General features: G+C 49.9%; 1 protein-coding gene across 2 annotated transcripts in view; it reads right to left on the minus strand.

Annotated features, from left to right (window-relative positions):
* Positions 1 to 6,999, minus strand: part of CD276 (CD276 molecule) — a 29,167-nt gene extending 22,168 nt beyond the window's left edge. Inside the window, exon 1 of one of the 2 annotated variants that reach the window (XM_061180080.1) lies at positions 6,721 to 6,978. The gene's annotated coding sequence lies outside the window, so the exon portion shown is untranslated. Of the gene's footprint in view, positions 1 to 6,720 lie in introns of both variants that reach the window. The other variant, XM_061180078.1, reaches the window with a different exon arrangement.
* Between the last annotated feature and the right edge of the window lie 11,188 nt (positions 7,000 to 18,187).

Here is an 18,187-nt window from a genome sequence, read left to right on the forward strand (position 1 = left end):
GTTTCATCGGCACACAGCCACACTTCATTCATTCACATATTGTCTGTGGCTGCTTTTCCACTACAACAGTAGAACTGAGTAGTTGCAATAGTCACAAAGCCTAAACTATTTACTTTCTGGCCCTTTACAGAAAAAGTTTGGCAACCCGATATATCTTTACTCTCTCTATTCCCCTCCACCTCTGCTTCTCTCTCTGGTCTGCCAAGTCACCATCATCTCTTGCCTGCAAGGCTACAAAAGCCTCCTCACCGGTCCCCCACTTTCTCTCTTGTCCCCCAACCCAGTTCTATACTCCCATCTAGACTCTACACAGCAACCAGAAAAACTACTGTAAAAACGAAAGTGCATCATGTCATCACTTTCAATATCTAATCAGCTCCTCCATGGCATACAGGGCCCTGCCCGGTCCAGCCCTGCCCACCTCCTCAGTCTCACCTCCTCCCACTGACCTCTCATCAGGGTCTCTTACAATGAGACCCTCTTCCCTACCTCACAGGGTTTTTGCAAACACAGTTCCTTCTTCCTGGATGACATCCTGAGGGTCACCTTGGCAGAAAAGCTGGGTTGGAGGTCTGCCACTCTAAGGATGTCCCTGTTCTGCGTTGCAGTTTGTTTACCTCGTGTCATACTGGGACCTCCCTGAGCAGGAACCACGTCTGCTTTATTTACTATTGGATCCTTAGTTCTACCAAAGGCTTGGCACATAATGAGTGTTCAAAGCACTGTTCAATGAATGAATGAATGCCTGTGTGTTTAGATAGATAGCGAGATGGATGGATGAATGTTTGTATATAGAAAATGGGTCTGGAAGTGTGATAGTGAACCCAACTCTGGGGCATGGGGATGAAGGTAAAGGTCTACTTCCACCTTCTAGTTGATGTACTTCTATAACTTTGACAACGAGCATGTAAATCTTTTGTATTAACAAACGAAAAAGGAAAAGAGCAACATAAAGATTTATGTGGGTTTTAGACCAGGCTCTATCACTGACTTGCTAGGCTCCCTAGAGCAAGCCCATTGCCTCTCAGGGTCTTCATCTCCCTAACCCTCAAAGGAAGGTCCTGGCCTCCTTCCTGTGCTATGACCACGATCACATGCTGGGCTGGTGTAGTCACGAGAAGCTTCATGGAAGGCGTGAGCCCTGGTGTTTTAGAAGATGACTCTGGAGTCGGAGATATAGGTTCAAATCCAGACTCTGCCACTTCCTAGCCATGCGACTTTGGGAAAACATCCTCTCTGAGTCTCAGTTTGCTCATTTGTGCAATAGGAATTTAAACTCTACCCTCATAGGATAATTATAGGACTCAACTGAGCAAAATTATCTAAACTGTCCTAGTTAGTATAGGTGCTCTGTAAATGGAGTCTGGGGAAAGAGTCGAGGGGATCTCCAGAGTTCCCTGGGAATCCTGTTGGCCTTCCTTTTTCCTGATAATGAGTCAGTTTGGGCCTTTGGAGTTCAAGGCTGTCCACTGGGCACTGCTCCCCAGCCCCGTAATCCCACCCAAGAGAAGAAATCAATTCTTCCTCTCAAAGTGATTTCTGTGTGAGTCAAGACAGCAGTGTGTCATCAGCGCCAGCCCGGCAGAGTGGGGCTGGCATCCGCAGCTTGCTTCCCTTATGGCTTATAGGAAGAACAAGGAAGAGGGAGAACAGGACAGAGCAGAGCCCCTGGACTCCCCAAGCCAGACCATCCCCACCGAGGCACCCTCTCCACACTGAAGTCAGGGCATCAGAACCAGAGGAGGCAAAACCAGAGAGAATGTAGACATTTCAGCAGATCTGAGAACATGGTGACTTTTGCTACAGCAGCTGGCCTGCCTCTCACACCCTCTTCTGGCTAAGGGGCCACCACAAAATGAGTTTGCATCTTCCAGGGTTCAACAGCCACTTGACAAGGCAGTGTGACACCATCTCAGAACTGGAAGTGTGTGCAGAGGCTATATACGCACATGGGTGCACACGGGAGGTACACACACACACACACACACACCATCAGAAACACAGAACCCTGAAAAATGTGAAAGCTACACTCAACTCAGAAGAGGTCTGGCCAGAATAAAAGGATTCGAAGGAGGGGAGTGGAGAAAGGAAGGGAAGGCATGAGAGAGCATAAGACCAAATCAGAGGGCGGATCCCAGGTCAAGCCCTGGCAGGCCTGTGGCACACATATCTGCATTCACTCAACTTCTGCTGAGTCCTGTTACGTGCCTACCTAGATATGTCTGGAAACCCCATCCCTTCCAGAAGCCTTTCCAGACTTCACTCAAGGAAGGGTCCACTTACTCCAGATGTGTTCTACCTAAACACCTCCCTGCCTTCACATTCTTTAGGTTTCTACCCTGAAAGAGGTTCACCCTGGCAGAACAATGCTGCAGACCCCTCTCCACCTAAGCACCAGCCCCCCTGGATCTCCAGGGATTCCTCCTCATGAGTGTAGCAGGCGCCACTGGTCCTCAGAGTTTGAAGGCTCCTTGGAGTTCACCTGTCCAGTGCCCACTTCCATGCCCATCATAGAGATGGGAATCTGAGCCTAGAGAAACGAGTGTAGGCTGCCACGCTCAGTCATCAGTCACCATGAGAGGTGACTAAGGGCCTGCTCACAAGTGGCCCTGGGCCTCAATTCCTCACCTGTTAAATGGCATCATCAGGCTGCCTTGCCTGCCCCAGGGTACAGTTTGAGCTCAGGTACAGCAGGCAGGCCTAGGTTCACATTCTAACTTGGAAGACTTGCTAGACACATGATCAAGTTTAAATGACTTAACCTCTTTGAGATTTGATTCCACATCCCTAAAAAGCAGGTAACAATCCCTACCCCACAGAACTGCTGTAAGAATAAAATAACATACACAGAGGACTTAAAGCCCCTAGCACTCAAACAGTGGTAACGATTATTACTACTTTTGTTATTATTGCCATGGGCATGGGGAAAAGGCCTCCTGGGATCCTCTGCACTGAGCCTCCTCTGTCAGGCTATACATCTATACATCTAGGTCCCTGGGAACAGTACTCTTTCTCTGACCCCCTTTGCTCCTAGGACCCCACCAGCACCCAAGCTCCAAAGCAGCAAATCACAATTCAGCTCCATCTCTGTGTCTGGCTCATCCCTGGTGGTCCTCTCTCCCTTCTTCCTCCCAGTGGGCTCAAGCCCCTACTGCCCCTGCTGCCACCACATCCCCCAGTACAGGGCCTCCCCCATAAGCACACATTCCAGTGTCTCGCCCATGGGAGGCCCAGTTCCTGGGAGCCTACACTGACTTAGGGTGACCTGGGAGCCCTGCCTCCCAGAGGTAGTATCTCTCCCTGCTCCAAGGCTCCCAACAAAAGATGTTTCTCAAACCCCACTCCCAGCGGGTTCCCTCCAACATACCCTCCCTAAGCCTCAGGAAGGCCAAAGGCCCAAAGGCATTAGGGGTGTGGAGGAGGCATTCATTCTCTGGACCACAAAGAGAATGAGGAAGAATGGGAGCAGCTGGCTGGGAGCACTGGGCAGAACTGGAGGGTGTGAGAGGGACTCCTGAAAGGCACGAGTGTGCTGAGGACCAGGCCTCTCGAAGAGTAAGAACTCTTAGCAATGGTTCCAACTGGGCTGCAAGGACAACTACTCTGGGATACCCAGGTCAGGCCTGCTCTCTCCCCAGCTCCCCAGATGAATCCTCTGCCTTGCTGTGGGGACCCTTAGCACATCTTACCAGGCTCCAGAATGAGGGGTAAAGACTGTGTCTGCCTCCAGAGTGGCAGAAAGAGCCAGTTCTGGAGGGAGACAGCATCCCAGCCCCAGAATTTGCCAACTGCATGTCTTTGGGCTCGGGACTTCTTTCTGGACCTCAGTTTACCCATCTATACAATGGAACTAATGATACCCTACCTCATAGGACTGCATCCAGCACAGCCCCATGCCCCCAAACCTGAAAACTCAATGTGCCTATCTGGAATCTCTTACTGCAGGGGTGGCAGAACTGGGGTTGGCAGGCAAGGGTTACATAAAGCACACGTGGCCCTCTCCAGATGTTTGATCCATTCTGAGCCAACGAGACCAAAAGAAATTTCTCAAAGATCACATGGACCGGTTCCCACCCTCTTTGCCCTCCCCCAGGCCCTGACTATGCCTTCCCTCTTTTGCCAGTGGACCTCCCTGTCATTCCTGCCCTGGGGGTGTGGGAAAAGGACAGCAATGGAAGTGGCCACCCACTCAGAGGATAAGCTCATGGGCAGTGACGTCATCCCGCCTGCGCTTCTTCCTCCTCCCCTGACCCCGTGACTCAGGGCCACGGGTTCAGGCTCTGTTAATCTCAGAGGCTGCTTGGATTTGGGTCATTTTTCTTCACATAGCACAAGCCCTGTATGTCCAACCAAGAAGCAGCCTGCAATAAGCCAGACACTTGTTCTACAACACTTTCTAGGAGTCTCTTTGGGTGCTGTGGAATCCCAATTTACAGCCCTATGATCACACTCAGTCTCTGACCCCAAACAGTATTGCTCAGCTCAGCATCAAACCCAAATCCTACTCCAAAGAATGACGATTGACGACGCCATAGAAGGTTACAGTTAAAGGACAGAGGAATTCCCACCGGAACTTTCAGAAGTCAACCTCAGCAGAATAAGGACACAGGCTCTACAGAAGGGACAACACTTCTATAACTGTCCTTTCCACAAATATTCATGCACCTGACCCAGCTATCAGGCATCTGAGTATCTCAGACATTCAGCCAGCCTGCTTCCATCAGGTGCCCAGACAGAGGTGCAGAGGGCTGAGGACAGGAAGGAAAAGCGGTCCTCAAATCCCAGAACCCCTTCTCATCCTAGGGCTTGCTTTAATGTAGGCTTCCCATCTCTAACAAGCTGGATTGTCTGATTTCTTGGAACACAGGAGTCTGGAATGAATTGGAAAGCTCACTGAAAGCAGGCAGGAGAAACCACCAGTGATGTCATTGAAGAGAGAAAAGAATTCCAAAGTCAGTCATGGGACCAATACAAGCATCAACTGAAGCCACTTAGTGCAAAGCTCACTCCCTCAAGAGTCCCCTTGCTATACAAGTCCTTAGTGCAAAAACTGATGTTCACAGTGCTGATCTGAAGTCATGAAGGAAAATTTCACTGACATCAGGAGTGTCCTGATGTCAGACTGTGATATGTGTAATACAGCGGAGAAAGATTTCCATGCTTAATGGTTAACGTAAGTGTTAATGCTTAATCTCAGGAACTCCAGATATCAGGGAATATACTCACCCAAAATATTCCCATTTCCAAAAGAGCTGGAAATATGAGCCACCACTCATACCCACAGCCTCAGAGCCCTGCCACTCAGATCACCCCAACCCATTGGACATGTTTAGAGTTAAAATTCAAGTTTAGACTTCAATTTATCTCAGCCTCCAAAAGCACCCACCTGTGTGCAGGCCCCCAAACTACAAGGAAGGCTGCACAGCATCAGATTTCCTAGGGACTTCTGGGAGGCGAGAGGGAGTCAGAGAGGAGGCTGAACTAAATAAAGAACTCTCTTAAAAACAGAACAGCTTCATTACTTTCTAATACAGAAGCTAACTGCTAAAGACCAGCATGTAAGAAAAGGACCTAGGGCCTTCATTTAATGATGAAATCAGACTTATTTACAATTATCCACATCCAATTTGAAGGTAGTTTTTCTCAATTAAGTCAAACAAACCCTCCCAACTCCCCAATGGTTTTTGCCTTCCTATTTGCTTAATGTTTTCCTCAATGATAGATCCCATATCTGAGTCATCCATCACGCATTTCTCATTAGGGCAGGTTTGGCTTAGAAAGAAATCCGCTTTTCTGGCGTTTCACTGCCTTAGGCCCCCAAACCTGCCAATTCGCTAGCTAAGCAGCAATAGAGGACCTGGGACACTGGGATTCAATCCCCTCCCCTCTAGCGTGTCCCCACCCTGGGTCCCTACCTTTCCTCCACCCCCTCTCCATCCTACCCCACCCACCATCTCCCTGAGACTTCCCAAGCCCAAATGGCCCCACGCCTGCTCCCTCATGCTCTGCCTCCCACCCCCCAACACCTATGCATCCCTTCACCCAGGCCAGCTGTCCCTGCCCATCCTTCTCAGAATCTGCCCCCTCGTGCCCACTGCTGCCCGTGGAAGCCCTCCAGTCGCCCACTCCTTCATCCTTCTGGGCCAGGCAGAATGGACACCCCCCTCCCCGATCCAGCCCCTCGCCCTCCTCTCCCTGGCACCTCCTCCTCCTCAGAACTAGTGGTCAGGTCAGGGTGTTTTCCTCTGCTGGGACTCCGGGAGACTCTACTTCCCTCCTAGCTCCAGCTAGCGGCTTCGTGAAGCTTTCCAGAATCATCAACACAATGACAGATCTGCCTCTATTCCCCCTGCACACCCAGGGCCTCCGCGATCACAGCCACCCGCCCAGCCTCCTCCGGCGGTTTCCCGAGGGAGGGCAGGTCCCACACTGCCCCAGGCCCCGCCGGCCAGGGAGGGGAGGCAAGGTTGGGGGCGGGGCTGGACTCTGGTAGCCCCCTGCCGCCTCCGGGACCCAGAACCGGGGTTCACCGTGCTCCCCGCGCGGAGGCCAGCCCGGGCCCGGGGAGAGGGCTGCGGTGGGGGCGCCCTGCGAGAGACGGGGCTCACCGCCCGCTCTAGCAGCCCTGCAGCAGGCACGCTGCCCGGCAGCCCGGGGCAGGACTCGGCCGCAAACAAAGGCCGCCCGGACGCGCGCCGAGCCCGCCACGCAAGCACTCACCGCGCCGCGCCTGACTCCCGGGACTCGGGGACGCGGCGGAGCGCTGCCGAGTCGCCGCCGCCGCCGCCGCCGCCGCGAGGCCGGGCGCGAAAGGGGTCCGGGGGCGGCCCCGGGAGTCCGAGGGGCGGGGCGGGCTGGAGGAAGCTGCAGGCCCGGAAAGGCGGCCCGGGTGCGCCCCAGAGGCAGGATTGGCCCCGCGGCGAAGGTTTGGGGCAGAGGCCTGAGCCCGCCCGCTGGGCAGGGCACCCGGCCGGGACCCGCCCCTGACCCGGGTCCAGACCCACGCGGGGGCCCTAGTAAAGGGGCGCTGGTCTGATCTCTGCCCATCTCCCACCCTGTCCCACCCTCCCAAGATCCGAAGTTTATTTTCTGCTAGGGGGACAGGTGAATGGTCACTGACCACCCCGGCTCCCCCTCCTGGCCGCTGGCAGCAGAGCCGGACCTCGGATCTGGCTGTCTGACCCCCAGTCCAGTGTTCTCCGCCACCAGGCTGGTACCGTGGCCTGGAAAGGGTTAATTCGACTATGAGGCATTGAGAGCTGCTGGGAGCTCTCTATAAATACAGTGTGTCGTGGGCGCCTGAGCCAACCGCAGGGTAATTTCCACCTAGCTGGTTTTCCCCTTTTCCTTCCACCCCGGCCACCGGGCCAGCCCTGCCCCCAGCCCCATGCCAGGCTAGTGGCCACCCCAGGCCCCCAAAGGGGGAGCAGCCCTGACACGCCCCCAACCCCCTCCCCGTGACCTGGGGCTCTGTCTTTATAGGAACCAGTTCCAGCCTGGGAGGAGATAGGGGTGTCAGGCTTGAACCTCCAGCCTGGGGAGAGATGGGGGTCAGGCCTCTGCCTCGGCACATCCGGCCCCTGCACCTGTTCTCTGACCTGTTCTCCATTAGTTACAGACAGCAACAGCTAAAGTGTAGCAGGCTTCTGTGGGCCAGGGTAGAGGCTAGGAGCTTTCCATGTGGGGCCTCTTTAAATCCTCACAACAGCTGGACCATGTAGATAATATTATCCCCATTTTACAGGTGAGAAAACTGAGGCTCAGAGAGATAAAGGGACTCCAATTTATCTTACAGCCAGACCCACCACCAAGTGCCAGCAGCAATATGGGAGAGGGCTTAGGAAACATGCATGGATACATGTTCATCTCTGTGTGTCAGCCACTGTTTTAAGCTCTTTACCATTTTATCTCATTTCATCTTTCCAGCAATGCAATGAGGTAACTGCTATTATTATCCTCATTTTCACAAATAAGGAAATTAAGACACAAGGAGATAGGTAACTTACTTAAGGATATCCAACCATTAAGTGGAGGAACCAAGATTTGCCCCCTTGAATGTAAGTGCTGAATTCACACTTAATTGTAGTATGTTTGTGTGTGGCAGTGAGGCATGGGTGTGTGTATTTGTGAACACCTGTGAGTAACTCTCTGCATCTAAGTGCACATGAGTTTCTGAATGTAAGTTTGATAGCGGCTGTGTCTGTGTGACTGCTCCTAGGGATGGGGCAGAGAGTGGAGGGATCAAGGCCAGGCCATCTGGTCCAGAGTTCTTGAAGGTCATCAGCCTTCCCTCCAATCCACACTGCTTCTCTCTGCTCTGTCCAGCCCTGTCCAGCCTGGGCCTGGCCTCACAGTTCTCAGGATGAGTAGCCCCGAATAGGCCTCAAGACCTGGGGGAGAAGCATCCCAGGGAGAGGTGCCCCTGAGCTGAGAGATCCACGAGCCCCGCAGCAGGACTTAGAACTAATCTAGAGGAATTTGCTTTCCTTTCCTCGACCAGGAGTCAGTCCTGTGCTTTGTGCCCCAAGGTGGTGACACAGGTCCTGTCCCAAAGGACTAACAGTCTGGCAGGGAAGGCACAATTCAGCCGTGATGGACAGTGAAGGAACAGCACAGGGTAGTTTATAGCATAAACTATATAGTATATAGTTTATGGCAGAGGCTGGGGGAAGACTTTTATCATAATTGCTAGAGAGATCAGGTCAGGAGGGAAGGAAATGAGTACTGGCTGTCATTCCTGGAAGCAGTGGCTTAAGAGGGTGCTGATACCCACCAGAAAGGGCAAACACTGTGGGCAGGGGATAGGCAGAGTGTCTGTAGGACAGGCTCAGCTGCGACTCAGACATTTGGCCCTGGACACAAACATCTAGACCATCCCAGCACACAGGAATCTCCTCAGGTCAGGGAATGTTTGTTCTACGCCTAGTTGAAAATACAGTCTTCCTCAGACTCCCCTGCAGCTAGAGGCAGTCACATGAACTAATGTGGCCAATGAGATGGAAGTGAAATTCACTGGTTGGGGCTTCAGGGAAAGCCCTTTGTTAAAGGAGATTGTTGACACTATAGAAAACATCATGGTGGTTCCTCAAAAAACTAAAGATAGAACTACCAGAGGATCCAACAATTCTACTTCTGGGTGTATCCAAAAGAATTGAAATTAGTGTCTCAGAGATATTTGTACATCCATATTCATAGCAGCATTATTCACAATAGCCAAAAGGTGGAAGCAACGCAAGTGTCCATCAATAAAATGGAATATTATTCAGCCTTAAAAAGGAAGGAAATTCTGACACATGATAGAACATGGATGAACCTTGAGGACATTATGCTAGGTGAAGAAAGCCAGCCACAGAAAGACAAATATTGTATGATTCCACTTATATGAGGTACTAATGTAGTCAAATTCATAGAGACAGAAAGTAGAATGGTGGTTGCCAGGGACTGGGAGAGGGAGAATGGGGAGTTATTGTTTAATGGGTACAGAATTTCGGTTTTGCTGAAAAGAGACTGGAGATTGATAGCACAACAATGTGAATGCACTTACTACTGAACTATACACTTAAAAGTGGCTAAGATAAATTTTATGTTGTGTTTATTTTTCCACAATTAAAAAAATAGAACAGAGCAGGCTTAGCTGGCATGAGCCTTGCCTTTTGCCTTTCACTCCCTTTTCCCTTTGTGCCTGAAGTGCAGACACAAAACCAGACAGTAAAGCAGCCATTTTGCAACCATTAGGACAAAAGCTAAGTAAGGGTGGCAGAGGAGAAAGTCAGAAGGAGCCTGGTTCCTGAAGGCATTGTGGAGCTGCCACCCTGGCCCCGGATTGCTTCCAGCCCTTGGCCTGGCCCTCGAATTGCCATTGCTCACTCAGGATTGATGAGGGAGGAACGGTGACCCTTCATAGTCTTGTCCTCCCGAGGCTACCTATAAGGAACATCAGACCACCATTCTGGCAAAGGGAAGGGGTGTTCTGACCCTCTTATTACTCTCCCCAGGACAGAAATTCTGAGTTCATGGTGAAATTCAAAGACAATTTCCTTTGGCCTCCTTTGACATACGAAAGGACAAGTGTCTCCCTCATCTGTTTGAATACTCTTAAATCCAGCAACTGGATTCCTTAACCTAGCTTTAAAGTGGGGGCTATACAGATGTTTTCGGCTCTATAGAGCAGCTAAGCAGTCCATCTTTCAGAAAGCAGCTTAGAGACATTGACATGCCTCACCTAAGGGCAATACTCAAAATCTTTCATGTCTGTAAGAAAGAAAAATCAATTCTTGGTAGCACTGGGGTTTAAGGCTCAATTTGAGCATTTTTTCCGAGGATCCCTGTGACACCAGTATCTTGGCATTGGCCTACCTCCACTCAGGCTGGTTGCTGCAAATCACCTCCTGAGTTGTCTGCATTTTCAGGCCTCAAGTCATTGATGTCTTGGCAAAGGCCACATCCCCCAACCTGCCCCTCTCACTCCTAGCCAGCCCAGACTGTCTATGTCAACTCCGTTTCCCTGAATGAATGGATCCAGTGTAGAGTTGAATATGGTATAGAGTGACTACTGCAGGTTCCTGCTAGAAAGTTTCTTATTTCTGGCACTTGAGTGTTGGAGTAGACTTCAGGTGTCTAGATCCAAATACTTCCAGCTGGAAGCTTCTGTCTGGCAAAATAAAATAATAACATTTATTATTAAATGATTATTAAAATAATAATCCTCCTGGGAGGATCATCTGGGAACACTTCACCCCCAACACACACACACACACACACACACACACACACACACACTACAAAATAACAAAACACCCCCTAACCCCTAACCAGGCTTGTATAACTAGCTACCTCTATCCGACCCACCATCCCTTCTTCATTATCTGTCCCAGGTGGAGCCATTCAGCCCCCTCCCCCTTGCCTCCTCCTTCTCCATAACCCAGGCTTACAATGTTCCCAGTCCTAGGAATCCATCTCAGAGCCTGTATCCTGCTGCTGGAGGGTCAGGGTCGTCCTCCCAATAGGAGGGTTGGGCCAGAATTAAAGAACAAAACGAGAACATAAAAACTGCACCATAATGCCAAGGGAAATCTGTCATCACAATGGGAGTTGGGTTTTTTCTAATGACTTCTAATCACGTGAAAGTAGTTGAGTTATTAGCACTTGCAGGGCCCTGAGAGTGAGCACCTCCTTCAAGTTTGCATCATAGATGCCTCATTTAGGGCACCCTCACCCTAGTCCTGCTCTTAGGTTTGGCCTATGACAGACTCAGAGAAGAGAGCACATAACAGGATGACAAAGAGTTCCAGCTAGAAGAATAAGGCACGGAGAACAAGGGGTCCAGCATCTGAAGTCGGCAGTGGAGATCCTTGTAAGGAAGACAGTGGATAAACCTCTTGAAATCCAGACACCCCAATCTCAATCCACGTGCTAAGTCTTAAGTACTAATATTGCTGTTTTCAGTCACATGTTCTCAGTATGGTCATTTGGTTTTAGTTGGGCTTGAGAAAGTGTGCCTGGGCGTCTTCAGGACATCTTACCATAGTCCCAGTCTTGGTAGGGACACAAGGGAAGGCTTCACTGCCCCAGTGCTGAGAACAATTTATTCAGTCCTCCCTTATGGGTCATTCTTAACCTGCCAGTTCTTTATGTCAATCTCTAATTTCTGGGGCAGGACCACCGATTGCCAGTCCTGGCCCCCTTTCCCTCCCTGTCTTCTCTCAGCCCACTGTCCCTCTCTTTGGAAGAAATACAGTGTGTGATGGCAGTGACCTCTCTCGGACCATGTCTTGGCCACTGCCAGGTCTCCACTTGGGTCCCTGCTGCTGGGGAAGACGACCCGAGACAAGCTGTGTGAGCTGCAGCATCTCCAGTCAGTGACCAAAGGCTCAGTCCTCTTACAGGGCACCTCCCTCCCTGCTTCTTCCCACCAGCTGGAAACCAGGCTTTCTTTCCACTGGCCCACTTCACCCAAGGTTCCCGCATCAGATGTGGGGTATCATGCCTCATTGGCTTAACTGCTTTTTCCACGTTTGTGGCTGGCAGTTGCTAATGAATACAATCTTGCACTTGTTTTCTTAAAACAGGACTTTCAGCACAATAACATATTTGGCACCTCTCCTCCTTTCCTCATTTCCCATGATGAGATCATCACAAACACAACTTCTAAAGAAATCTCTACAACCAGACTTTCCGAGGAAACCCGACACCTCCACAGACAAATGGTGATGGGCCTCGGGTTTCTGAGAGGGAATCTTAGCAGTAGCAATGACTGTCCACTCAGAGAGATGTGTGGCCACCTCTAAGGAATGACCCCAGCCACCAAGTTTCTCCCCTCACCCTAGAAATTTCCCCATCAGCCCTTCACCATTCTGTTGGGGTCAGCATTGCTGTCAAAATGTGGTTCCTCTCCATCACTCCACACCCTCCGCCCTTGGTAGATATTCACACAGCTCCATCCCCTCCCCTCAGGGAAAGGGAGTCTATCAGAAGTGGTTCTCTCAAACTGGACAAATCGGTTACTTCCTTCCCTAAGTCCCCCTCAGAGTGCAGGTACCTACTTCAACCCTGATCTGATCTGACATGTGCTGTCAACCGTGTTCTCTGCTTGTCTCATGCCTTATCTCCATAGGCATTTTGAGAGCTCCCTTGGGGCAGGAACCCAGGCTCATTCTCCTCCAGGTTCCTCACCCATGCTTACCACATGTTGTAACTGAAAGAAAACTTGAACTCTGGAGGGAACACCTTAACCCTGGCTGGTGGGACTGTGGTATAGACAGTACAGTAGGCTGGAAGCCAGGACACCAGGGCTCACCTCCCAGCCCTGCCAAGGACTGGCCATGTAGTGGGGGGGAAGTGGGTCAGCCATTCAGGGTCTCTGCCTCCTTTTCCTCCAAAAGAATCCACCCCATGCTCTCCTGCAGCCGGCCATTTCTCACTGAGAGCACCGGAAGGATTTCCCCCTCGGCCCTGTAGCAGGCAGGACTAATGAAGCAAACTACCACCATGGACAAGTGGTCTGCAAAGCCAGGAAGGGAGTAAATTTGCCTCCAAATTCCACTCTTGTTTTCCCCAAGTTCCTTTCTTCCATGGTTGACATAAGCACTTGCTGCCCTGAGCCCCCTCCTGGTGGTAAGTGGAAAGACAGCTGAATAGGGCTTCCATCCCCACCTCACCCTAGGGCCACAAGGATGCTCCTCAATGCTTGGAGCTGGAGGAGGAAGTGGGAGGAGAGAAGAGGGGAAAGCAGAGTGGACTGGGGCTGTGGAGGTCAGGGAAGGGTTCCCAGGGGAGGTGGGCTTCTAGCTGACCTTGAGGGAAGGGACTAATTTGACAAGTGAACAGCATCAGGGTCCTGCCCAGGTCTAGCACTTCTCTAAGACAATGCACGGGTTGGGAAGACCTTGATCTGATTACCCCAGTTGTGTGCCTCATGGGTCTGAGAGGAGGAAAGGGATCAGGTGATGGAGGCAGAAGGGGGAAAACCCTTGAGAAGAGCAGAGCTGGGAGGGGAGACAGAGCACCTGGGCCCACATACTCTGCCTGCCACACACCCTGCCCCCCCGCCAGTGCTCTGGGTGAAAGGTGGGTGTTGAGGCTGGCCCTCCTCTTGTGCTCTCTCTCCTACTCAAGGGCATCACACTCCAGTCATTCTGCCTCTCTCCTGATCATCAATCTGTTCACTCTCTCCCCTGATTCATTCCCTCTCTTTCTTGTAACACTTCCAGCTTCTAGAACACTCCCCTCTCTTGCTTTTCTTCTCACCTGACTTGTTGCTCCTTCTAGTCTCCTATGCTGGGTCCTTCTCTTCTCCCCAACCCCTGAATGTTGGGTAGCTCCAGGACTTGGTACTCAGAACTCTTTTCTTCTGGGTCTACAGCCACTCCTTTGGTCGTCTCATCACTTTAAATACCATCTATGTGCCAATAACTCTCCAAAGAAAATCTCCAGCTTGGACTGTGTTTTGAATTCTATATTTCCACCTGCCTACTTGACATCTCCATTTGTCTCCAATAAGAATCATGATTTCCATCCCCCCCCCCCCGCCAGTGAAACAAAAGAAAACAAAACAAAAACAAACCATTTCTCCTGCAGCCGTCTGCACCTCAGGTGATGGCAATTCTTCCAGTAGCTTGGGCTAAAAATCTGCAGTCACCCTTAATTTTTCTCTTTCTTGCACACCCCATATCACCAATCCTACTGGATCTACCTTCAGACCAGATGAACTCTCTCCATCTCCACTGCTACCACCCATCTCCATCACTTGCCTGTATTGCAATAGCCTCCTAATTGGTCTCTTTGCTTCTATCTTTCTCTCTGTAGTTTATTTTAGGTACAGAAGCTAGAGTAATCCTTTTAAGCACAGGCAAATTAAGTCACTCCTCTGCTTAGAATTCTCCAGGGTAAAAGCTGAGTCTTTATGTTGGCCTACAAAGTCCTACGTGACCTGGTTCCCTGCTATCCTTCTGATCTCATCTCCTACCATGTTCCCTGTTGCTTCCTTTACTCCATCATCCTTTCCTTGCTGTTCCTTGAACACACAAGGTATGTTTGCCTCAGAACCTTTGCAGTTACTATTCCCCCTGACTGGGACATTCTTCCCCCAGATGTCCATATGACTCATTCCCTTACTTTCTCCAGGTCTCTGTTCAAATGTTACCTTACCAGGGAGGCCTTCCTTGACCACCCTATATAAAATGATACCCACCAATCCCCCATCCCCAGCCATTCTTTAATCCCTTTACTCTTCTTGATTTTTTCCACTTAGCATTTATTTACCTTCTGACAATATTATAATATTACTCATTTACACATTTATTTTCTATCTCCCCCCATAGAATATAATTTCCATGAGAATCAGGATTTTCTTTTGTTCGCTGCTGTATTCCTGCACCCAGAATAGTGCCTGGCACATAGTAGGTGTTCAATTAAAGTTTGTTGAGTGAATGGATGGGTGAATGGAAGGACCAGTAGTTGAAGAACACATGGATGAGAAAAGATTGCAGTTTTTTCAAGACATGAGAGACCTGAGCATGTTTATGTGCCTGTGGGAAGGTACCAAGAGAGAAGAAGTCCCATGAGCGAGAAGAGGTATGATACTTGGCACATAGCGATCTCTGAGAAGGCAGAAAGACACAGGATTCAGAGCCTAAGAGACCCACTCCTTCCTTGGGCTGGAGGGAAGGAGCTGATGATGGGGTAATAAGGATGAGAGATGGGAAATCAATGGAGGCCCCACCAAAGGCTTCATTTTTTTTCCTGTGAAGTAGAAGGCAGGATCATCTGTTAAGAGCAAGGGAAGTAAGTGGATGGAGCCTGAGAAAAGGGTAAAGATTTAGGTTAGCGGCAATGAGAATGAGAGAGATTGATCCTCTGGGACACACAGCATGGTTTTTAAGTAGTCATGAAAGATCACAGTTTGGAACAGCAATAATCGCATGTCCTCTTCCCCCCATCTGTTTGGGGGGTTGCAGGCAAGATCACAATAGGGCAGATAGCTGCTCTGTGGAGGCAGAAATCTAGGTCTTCAGGTTCAGAGTCTGTGCCCTACCTCCTGAGCCATCTCTTTTCAGGGCTTCCCCTCCATTAATGAAGCCACCTGACCCCAGCTCCTTCCCAAGGTCTAGCTTCCTCATGACTGTAATTCAACCCAAGTGTGGCAGGACAGGTTACTGGGAAGCAGACTCGAAGATGGAGATTAGCATGCAGGAAGTTTATTAGGGATGCTCTTGGGCTCAACACCTTAGGAAGAAAAGAACTGGGCAGAGAGAGACTTTGGGCCACAATACAGTTGCAGGAATGGCCTGAGCCAATGCCATGGGGCACTCTGAAGCTGGGATGACCTCTTTAGCATTGTCCCGTGTTAGAGTCAGGGCTGGCCTTTTGTACCCAAGCATTCCACCATTGGATGTGGGTCTCCTGGGAAGGGGGAATGGCCTGATCCAGGTTACTTTGTTCAGCAGAAGTAGTTTCCAAAGAAGACTTACAGCTGAGAGCCATCTTCCTGCAGTACTGCTAGAAGCTGGGGGAACAAGTTCTTCAGTCATGAAGGGGGATCCCAGCAGCACACCACAGCATCCACCGTACTATTAGTAGTAATACATGTTTAATTAGCCCTTGCTCTATGCCTGACCCAGGGTGTCCCTCAAACTCAGTGGGGTCTGAGAAGTTTCAGGAACTTACCTGAGGAACCTGAGTACAGGTACTAGACTCCTGCATGGGAATAAGAGGCCTTGGGTTCTAATTCTAAGTCAGCTGTTGACTCACTATGTGACATCAGGCAAGTCTCTGACCTCTCTTAGCCTCAGTTTCCCATATGTATATGAGGCTTGAGCTGAGGTCCTTTATCAATAGGCTATGGCCTTATGATGCCTAAAATCATGGATGGCAAGGAGTGCCTTGGATGGCACAGTGCCTATGCCTCATTCTTGGACCTCAAAGGCCATACCACCACCCTATCCCTCTCACTTCTAGAGCTGTCAGACTCAGGTCTTTATGGGCAGGAACCACAGGCTGAATAATCAAATACAAGTCCAAGGTTAGATTTAGGAGACAGTGAGCATCCTGGTGCTCTTTCCAACTCCCCCAAGCCTTCTCAGAGTGAAAGTGGATTTTAGCTCTTCCCAGAAGTATTCATGGTCTCTGCCCCTACAAAGAGACACCACAGAGTATTTGATAGGTGAGATACTTGGAGGTCATTCAGGTTACCACCCTGTTTTCTGGCATCATAGGCCACACAGAGACACCCCTATCTCCTAGGGGGTTATGATCTCACATTAGTCATTAGCAGCTCCTGGGGGCGACAGGGCCTTTGAAAGACCAGAGGACAAGATAAAAGTAATTTGGAAGTCTGCTTTTGATTTGGGAATGATAAGAAATCCTTAAATTATACCCCGCTCCATACACCCCAGCCCCTGCCACCAGGTTTACATTTCTCAGGATAGTCCTCTGTTCACCTAGCTCAGCTGCTCATTTTTGGAATTGTTTTTGTAGATGGTTTATGCTTTTCTTCTAACAGGAAACTGTATTCATTTCTCAGCTCTCCATTTTGTTCTCTGACTACTCATGACCAGAATGAGGTCAGGGAGAATGTGGCACCTCCACCCACATTTTTGAACTAATGTGGAATGCAAAGAAGAAAATGAGCCAAACAACAGCTGGGCCTGATCCTTGGAGTCATAGCACATGAGAGGAGGAAGGCCCTCAAACACCATCTAGTCCGTTTGCTCCCGTGTTAACAGATGGGAAAGCTAGAGAGAAGGAAGATGAGACCCCAGCTTCTTACCAAGTAGGAGATCCTTCAAAAGAAGAGGAGGAAGGCTTTCAGAACATGGTCTTGTGTTTGAAATGACAGAACAGATATATAATCAATTTTTAAAATAACCAATACACAACAGAAATAGGAAATAAGATGAAGAGCCATTGGCAGGTCAGAAATACTGGGAAATTTCTAGATAATGGAAAGCAGATGGAGGTTTCAGAGTCCCATCTTGATGCTGAATTAAGTAGACTGAAGATTCCCTCCCCCAAACTCAACCCCGAAGACACTGTATTAGTGAGAGACGGGTGATGTATCCCAGAACCTAACTCTGGAGAAACAGAAGCCAGACGGATCCCAGTCTGGCAGAATACTGCAGATCAGAGGTGGAGAAAGTCAGATATCATGGATGGATGAGAATCTGGGGGAAGGCTTTCTAGTTGTGGATTTTCTCTCCTCCACAATTCTCCAGATATATGGTAGCCTGCCCTTTCTCACGTCTGTGGGCAGAAAACATCAACATAGCACCAGCTGGAAATGACAAGGTAACCTCAAGGCAGTTTTGGAGCCAGCTAGGATGAGAAATAGATTCAACAAACAAAGGCAGGCAGGCAGCCAGCCACCGAGCAGTCTCTCCTTCCACACCTTGATTGGGAAAAATGACTACACAGAGCGAGGCAGCTCTTAGAAAAGAGGAGCGACTAGGGCAAAGCTCAGAGATGTTCCCTGGAAGGCAGGGTTCTCTGGCTTCTCTGTGATCATTGACGAACAGGAAACAGATGCTCAGAGGCTCTACACCCTGAGGCACTCCCCTCATAACTTCACCAGGAAGAGCCAAAGCTGGAACCCAGTCTTTAATCTCACTCCTCCTCCCAAAGTACACATTATTGGCCAAGAGAGCTGACACTTCCAAGGGAACATGAGCTCAGAGCCAAAAATAACCAACAA

This window comes from Eubalaena glacialis, chromosome 2 (genome assembly GCF_028564815.1).
Source record: "Eubalaena glacialis isolate mEubGla1 chromosome 2, mEubGla1.1.hap2.+ XY, whole genome shotgun sequence".
Lineage (NCBI taxonomy): Eukaryota > Metazoa > Chordata > Mammalia > Artiodactyla > Balaenidae > Eubalaena > Eubalaena glacialis.